This window comes from Balaenoptera acutorostrata, unplaced genomic scaffold (genome assembly GCF_949987535.1).
Source record: "Balaenoptera acutorostrata unplaced genomic scaffold, mBalAcu1.1 scaffold_818, whole genome shotgun sequence".
Classification (NCBI taxonomy): Eukaryota; Metazoa; Chordata; class Mammalia; order Artiodactyla; family Balaenopteridae; genus Balaenoptera; species Balaenoptera acutorostrata.
Window position 1 is genome coordinate 103,893 of NW_026645613.1, and position 8,643 is coordinate 112,535.

Below are 8,643 nucleotides of genomic sequence, written 5' to 3' on the forward strand. Positions count from 1 at the left end.
AACCTTTCAAGATGACAATTTCAAGAGGTATATTGTACTCACATTTTTTTTAACAGAAAACAAAAAGGCGAGGAAAAATGATGAATTTTAGGAATTTTTAAAGACATGCAAACCCAAATTACAAAAACCGATCAGCTCACAGCCGTCAGAATGGCCATTAGCAAAAATGCTGCAAACAACAAATGCTGAAATGATTGTGGAGAGATGCTTACCCTCTCTTCTATGGGGGACGTGGTAAGAGCCACTAATGAAAACACAATGGAGGTGCTTTGAACATTGAGCTACAAGTCAATCATTCACACCCAGTGCTGGGCGTAACCCCTGAGAAATGAGAATCAAAAAGTCACAGGCTGGCAATCCTGCACTCCAGCAATATTTACCATAGCCAACACTTGGAAGCAACGAAAATACCCATCAATACAGGAATGCACCAAGAAGAAGTGGTCTATGTACACAATGGAATATTACTCCAATAAAAAATATTAATTAAATTTAAAAAACAAACAAAAGTAAGGAGACATCTGCTGTTGTGGGTTTATCCGGGCACATTCCACTCTAATTTATAACCGAGGAACACCACTGGCCGGGAGGGCTGTTTCCCTAGTTACCAGAGTGGGGAACGTAGAAAGGCTGCCGTCCTCTGGCCGTTACCTGCAAAAGCAGCTTTAAAACCTGTGCTAATGCTCACTTCATATGAACAAGTACGGCAGGGCTGTAAATGAAACCTGCCCTCAAAATGTTTAGAGGGAGGTAAATGGCCAAAGCATTTCAAAATGTGACACATACTTTAAGAAAACACTTTGAAGAACTAAGCTGTAATCACAGATTGAAAAATCAAAGCACGTGCCTTAAAGCTCAATTTCAACGGATTATGAGACACATGCAAATTCAACCACGAAGCAGTATTATCTCAAACCAGTCAGAATAACCATCAGCAAGAAAACTATAAACAATAAATGCTGAAGGTGTTGTGGAGAAATGCATACGCTCAACTTTAAGAGGGACATAACTTGGAAAGAGCCACTAATGAGAACTGAATGGAAGTGCCTTTAAAAGGGAAATATTGAGCTACCATATGATCCAGCAGGCCCCTTCCTGGACCTATAACCTCTGAAGACAGAACTGGAAAGACACAGGCAGGCAAAACTGCACTGCACAGTATTACAATAGCCAAGATATGGAAGTAACCAAAAAGTCCACCAACAGATGGGGGGACAAAGAAGAACTGCTACATGTAGAGATGGAATATTAGCTAGCGAAAAAATGAAACAATGCCATTTGCAGCACCATAGATGAGTCTAGAAGTAATCACGCAACTTGTAGTAAGTGAGAAAGCGAAAGACACATATCCTATCCTATCGCTTGTAGGTGTTACCAAAAAATTGATACCAATGAAGATATTTCCACAGAGAAAGGCAATCACAGATTCATTAAGCAAACTTATGGTTCACCAAATGGAAAGGTGTGAGGATTGGATACATTACGATATTGGGGTTAACAGAGATATACAAACACATGTGAAACACAGAATCACCAAAGACCTATAGAATACCAAGAGAAGACTACTCAACATTGTGTCATAACCTACATGGGAAAAGGATACGAAGAAGAATAGATATATGTATATGTGTGAAAGAACCACATCTTGCACACCTAGAGCAAACAAAATATTGTAATCAAATCTGCTGTGATAACAAATAAAAATTTACTTAAAAATACGAACAAGAAGTAATGAGAAGGGGGTGCTCGGGCTCCGGCCCGCAGTTCGAGCGGCGAGAGCGCTCAGAGACGCGACGCGGGGCAGAGGGGAGTGAGCGGGCGCCTCAGTGTCCTTCCCCATCCCACCCCTCGCCTCGCCACCTTCTCCCCCCTCAGCCGGACCGGAATTATGTGATCCCGGAAGTTCCGGCGCCACTGCTGTGTGGGATAAACAGTAATGGCGGAGGCTGCAGCTCCGGGAACAACAGCCACAACATCAGGAGCAGGAGCGGCAGGGGCGGCGGTGGCAGCGGCCTCCCCCACCCCTATCCCCACAGTCACCTCCCCGTCCCTGGGGGCATGGGATTTGGCAGCGACGGCAGCGGCGGCGGCTGGACCAAACAGGTCACCTGCAGGTATTTCATGCATGGGGTTTGTAAGGAAGGAGATAACTGTCGATACTCACGTGACCTCTCTGACAGTCCATATGGTGTAGTGTACAAGTATGTTCAGCGAGGGTACTGTATTTACGGAGACCGCTGCAAATATGAACACAGCAAGCCATTGCAACTGCTACAGCTCTAACTGCAAAGTCACCCCTTGCTGCTTCCTCAAGTCTCTCATCAGTAGTTGGACAGATGGGTGAAATGCATATGGGCGAAGCTGAGTCAAGAAATTCAAACTTTTCAACTGTAGGAGCGGGTTCAGAAGACTGGGTGAACGCCATTGAGTTTGTTCCTGGGCAGCCCTACTGTGGCCGTACTGCCCCTTCCTCCACTGAAGCACCCCTGCAGGGCTCAGTGACCAAGGAAGAATCAGAGAAGGAGCAAATTGCAGTGGAAACAAAGAAGCAGATCTGCCCCTATGCTGCAGTGGGAGAGTGCCGATATGGGGAGAACTGTGTGTATCTCCATGGAGACGCGTGTGATATGTGTGGGCTGTAGGTCTTCCATCCAGTGGATGCTGCCCAAAGATCACAACATATAAAATCTTGCATCGAGGCCCATGAGAAGGACATGGAGCTCTCGTTTGCTGTGCAGCACAGCAAGGACATGGTGTGTGGGATCTGCACGGAGGTGGTCTATGAGAAAGCCAACCCCCGCGAGCGCCGCTTCGGAATCCTCTCCAACTGCAACCACACCTACTGTCTCAAGTGTATTCGCAAGTGGAGGAGTGCTAAGCAATCTGAGAGCAAGATCATAAAGTACTGCCCAGAATGCCGGATCACATCTAACATTGTCATTCCAAGTGAGTACTGGGTGGAGGAGAAAGAAGAGAAGCAGAAACTCATTCAGAAATACAAGGAGGCAATGAGCAACAAGGCGTGCAGGTATTTTGACGAAGGACGTAGGAGCTGCCCATTTGGAGGGAACTGCGTTTACAAGCATGCGTACCCTGATGCCGTAGAGAGGAGCCACAGAGACAGACAGTGGGAACATCAAGCACATACCGGGCCCAACGAAGGAACCACTTCTGGGAGCTCATTGAGGAAAGAGAGAACGGCAACCCCTTTGACAACGACGAAGAAGAGGTTGTCACCTTTGAGCTGGGCGAGATGTTGCTTGTGCTTTTGGCTGCAGGTGGGGACGACGACCTGACAGACTCTGAAGACGAGTGGGACTTGTTTCACGATGAGCTGGAAGATTTTTATGACTTGGATCTATAGCAGCTTTGCTGGGCGTGTGAACTGGTCTGCTGAGCCTCAGACGGCAGCCCTCCCCGCTGGTGGCAGCAGTGCCCGTGGTTCTCTTCTAGGCAGGCCTCTCAACTCCAGGTGCTGTCGTAATAATTTTTACCCAGGGCCTGTCTTCTCAATCCCTCACCTTTCCCCAAGGAGTATGTTGTTTTCTCTGTTTAAAAAAGTTACAAAAATGAATCTTAAAGTTAGTTTTCTTGTAACATGAATTTAAGGGTCAGACAGAGTGTAGGTTTGCTGCGTCATCTGTTTTCAGCCAGATTCACACAGTTCAAGGGGAGCATTTCTGGATTTCCAGTACTCATTTTTGAGGACCCCAGGTTCAAAAGTAACAGCATTGGCCCCGCTTTTGGGTCCAAGAATTGGGGTGTTAGGTGAAGGATCTGAACTGTGGCATGTAGCCTTCTGCTATAGACTTAGGCGGATGCTTGAGGTTTCTGGTGAATTCTGCACATCTGTGTTTTTATATCTGTTCCCTGCCCTGGAATCCCCACCCTGTGCACTCGTTCTGTGGTTTTCATCTCTTGTTTAATTGCACACAAGTACTACTGCTGGGTAACCAGAACCAGGTGCGACTGTGTTGAGATTTTTGCTGTGTTTAGCCTGATAGGAAAATTGTGAAAGAACACATATAAAGATATAGCGGAATAAAATAAATGCAGAGTTGGAAGTTGACTCCCAAGGGCTGATAGACTTGGTACGTGGGAGTGTGTAACAAGCTTCTCATCCCTGCATAGATGCAGTGTCTGTAGCCTTAGTGGAAAAACTCAAGTTTAGTGGTTTCAGCCTCGTGTGGCAAATAGATCTTAAAGGACAAAGCAGTATATTGGTAGCTGTTAATAGAGCAGGGCAAGCTCTGTCTATATAAATAGGGAAATGGGCTTAGCCATAGAGGTTCAACTATCTGGTTATCTCATGTATTAACACAAACTGGGTCTCAGTTACACAGTTGTATTTAATGTTTTATGATCTCCTAGACTTTCTAGTCCAGGCACTTTTTGACAAACCTTTGTCCTCATTTGAGGGGTTTTGTTGTCGGGTTGTTGGGTCCGTTTGTGTGGGTATTTGCCTCATTCCATCCCTGAGCTTTGCAGCTAGACAGGTGTGATTGAAAACTATTTTCTAAGGTGTTTCCTGTAGCGGAGTAATTGGTTTGCAGTAGTAAGTCATGTTTTTCCACTAAAAGGGGACGGATGGGGTGGTAATCCACGAGGTAAGCTAAAGTTAAATTCTTAGAAGAATTCCTTGATCAGAAAATATAAATTTGCGTTTTGTTGCTCTATTTCCTGAAAGTAACTTGGAGATGCCCCTGATTTGTCCATCTACTGCTTTGATTCCTTGGATACCACTCATACTTTCACGTTAAGCAAAGACAAGTAATTCTTGCAGGGGTCTCTGTCTTTTTCAGCAGCCCTTTTGTAAGACGCACTTTTCCCATATAAAACAATTTTAAACCTCCCTCCCCCCCCCCCTCCACAAAAGAAGTAAAGAGACATAAACTTAAAGGGCTTTTTCCTGGCACATTCCATTCTAGTTTACAACCTAGAACACCACTTCCATTAAGGCTCTGTTGCATTAGTAACCAGTTTTGGTAAAGGAGAAATGCTGCCGCCTTGTGGCCGTTTCCCGCAAGAGCGGCTTTACACCCACAGCTAAAGGTCATTAACGTTCAGAAGGACTCGGGGCCGTAAAGGACACCTGCCCTCAAAAATTGTGCTGAGGTAAGGAATGGAGAAAACAATTCAAAACAGGCAAATTTTTCAAGAAGATAGTATGAAGAGTTAAGTTTTACTCACTCTCTTTAAAAAAAAGGAAAATGGATAAAAGCTCAACCTCAGGAAGTATTAGACTCATGCAATCTAATCTACAAAAAGGTTTCAACGCACACCAGTCGCCTGACCATCAGCAAAAACTCTACAAACAATAAATGCTGAAGGGGCTTTAGAGAACTGTGTACCCTCTACCTGCTGGTGAGACGTAAAGTCGTAACAGCCGACAACGAGAACCGAAAGGAGCTGCATTAAAAAGTAAAAATTGAGGTACCATTTAATCCAGCAGGCACGCCACTGGGCCTCTCACCTGAGAAGACCAGAATCGAGAAGACATAGGCTGCAAAAGCTGCACTGCAGCCTTATTCACAATAGCCAAGACAGTGAAGCAACCAAAATGTTCTTCAACAGGTGAATGGATAAAGAAGAAGTGGTTCATGTACCCAATGGAATATTAGCCATGGAAAACAATGAAACACTGCTCTTTGAGGCACCACAGGTGAACCTGGGGATAATCACCAAACATGATGTAAGTCGGAAAGCAAAAGACCTATATCCTATGATATCACTTACAGGGGTTAGCTAATAACTGACACAAATGAACATATTTCCACAGAGAAAGACGCTCACAGAATTAGAAAACAAACTATGCTCATGTAAAAGGAAAGGTGGGGGGAATGGATAAATTAAGATTAGTGTTACTATACGTATACAAATACATATTATATACATTTATCAAAAAGACCGACCATATAGCAAGGGAGGTCTGCAGAACACTCTGTAATATTTTACAGGGGAAGAGGATCTGTACAAGAATAGACATATATAATGTACAAATGAACCAGATTCTGTACACCTAGGACAAACAATATTCTAATCTTTACCCAGATTAAAAAAAGTAAAAAAAAAACCAAGAAGTAATGAGACATAAACTTATGGGGGTTTCTCCTGGCACATTCCATTCTAATTTAAAACCTAGGAACACGACTTCCTGGAAGGCTCTGCTGCCTTAGTACCCAGATTTGGGAACGGAGAAATGATGCCTCCTTGTGGCCATTTCCCACAACAGCAGCTTTAAACACATTGCTAAAGGTCACTAAATATTCACCAAACTTGCATTTATTTAAATGACACCTGGGGCTTCCCTGGTGGCGCAGTGGTTGAGAATCTGCCTGCTAATGCAGGGGACACGGGTTCGAGCCCTGGTCTGGGAAGATCCCACATGCCACGGAGCAGCTGGGCCCGTGAGCCACAATTGCTGAGCCTGCGCGTCTGGAGCCTGTGCCCCGCGACGGGAGGGGCCGCGATAGAGAAAGGCCCGCGCACCGCGATGAAGAGCGGTCCCCGCACCGCGATGAAGAGTGGCCCCCGCTTGCCGCAACTGGAGAAAGCCCTCGCACGAACCGAAGACCCAACACAGCCAAAAATAAATAAATAAATAAATAAATAAGAAAATCCTTTAAAAAAAAATAAAATAAAATAAATGACACCTGCCCTCCAAAAATTCCTGGGGTCGAAAATCGACCAAAATTTCAAAAGAGGGCAACCTTTCAAGATGACAATTTCAAGAGGTATATTGTACTCACATTTTTTTTAACAGAAAACAAAAAGGCGAGGAAAAATGATGAATTTTAGGAATTTTTAAAGACATGCAAACCCAAATTACAAAAACCGATCAGCTCACAGCCGTCAGAATGGCCATTAGCAAAAATGCTGCAAACAATAAATGCTGAAGTGATTGTGGAGAGATGCTTACCCTCTCTTCTATGGGGGACGTGGTAAGAGCCACTAATGAAAACACAATGGAGGTGCTTTGAACATTGAGCTACAAGTCAATCATTCACACCCAGTGCTGGGCGTAACCCCTGAGAAATGAGAATCAAAAAGTCACAGGCTGGCAATCCTGCACTCCAGCAATATTTACCATAGCCAACACTTGGAAGCAACGAAAATACCCATCAATACAGGAATGCACCAAGAAGAAGTGGTCTATGTACACAATGGAATATTACTCCAATAAAAAATATTAATTAAATTTAAAAAACAAACAAAAGTAAGGAGACATCTGCTGTTGTGGGTTTATCCGGGCACATTCCACTCTAATTTATAACCGAGGAACACCACTGGCCGGGAGGGCTGTTTCCCTAGTTACCAGAGTGGGGAACGTAGAAAGGCTGCCGTCCTCTGGCCGTTACCTGCAAAAGCAGCTTTAAAACCTGTGCTAATGCTCACTTCATATGAACAAGTACGGCAGGGCTGTAAATGAAACCTGCCCTCAAAATGTTTAGAGGGAGGTAAATGGCCAAAGCATTTCAAAATGTGACACATACTTTAAGAAAACACTTTGAAGAACTAAGCTGTAATCACAGATTGAAAAATCAAAGCACGTGCCTTAAAGCTCAATTTCAACGGATTATGAGACACATGCAAATTCAACCACGAAGCAGTATTATCTCAAACCAGTCAGAATAACCATCAGCAAGAAAACTATAAACAATAAATGCTGAAGGTGTTGTGGAGAAATGCATACGCTCAACTTTAAGAGGGACATAACTTGGAAAGAGCCACTAATGAGAACTGAATGGAAGTGCCTTTAAAAGGGAAATATTGAGCTACCATATGATCCAGCAGGCCCCTTCCTGGACCTATAACCTCTGAAGACAGAACTGGAAAGACACAGGCAGGCAAAACTGCACTGCACAGTATTACAATAGCCAAGATATGGAAGTAACCAAAAAGTCCACCAACAGATGGGGGGACAAAGAAGAACTGCTACATGTAGAGATGGAATATTAGCTAGCGAAAAAATGAAACAATGCCATTTGCAGCACCATAGATGAGTCTAGAAGTAATCACGCAACTTGTAGTAAGTGAGAAAGCGAAAGACACATATCCTATCCTATCGCTTGTAGGTGTTACCAAAAAATTGATACCAATGAAGATATTTCCACAGAGAAAGGCAATCACAGATTCATTAAGCAAACTTATGGTTCACCAAATGGAAAGGTGTGAGGATTGGATACATTACGATATTGGGGTTAACAGAGATATACAAACACATGTGAAACACAGAATCACCAAAGACCTATAGAATACCAAGAGAAGACTACTCAACATTGTGTCATAACCTACATGGGAAAAGGATACGAAGAAGAATAGATATATGTATATGTGTGAAAGAACCACATCTTGCACACCTAGAGCAAACAAAATATTGTAATCAAATCTGCTGTGATAACAAATAAAAATTTACTTAAAAATACGAACAAGAAGTAATGAGAAGGGGGTGCTCGGGCTCCGGCCCGCAGTTCGAGCGGCGAGAGCGCTCAGAGACGCGACGCGGGGCAGAGGGGAGTGAGCGGGCGCCTCAGTGTCCTTCCCCATCCCACCCCTCGCCTCGCCACCTTCTCCCCCCTCAGCCGGACCGGAATTATGTGATCCCGGAAGTTCCGGCGCCACTGCTGTGTGGGATAAACAGTA

At 44.2% G+C, this 8,643-nt stretch overlaps 1 pseudogene; it reads left to right on the forward strand.

Annotated features, from left to right (window-relative positions):
- Nucleotides 1-1,936: 1,936 nt before the first annotated feature.
- LOC130706643 (E3 ubiquitin-protein ligase makorin-1-like) lies at nucleotides 1,937-3,364 on the forward strand (annotated as a pseudogene).
- Nucleotides 3,365-8,643: the final 5,279 nt, after the last annotated feature.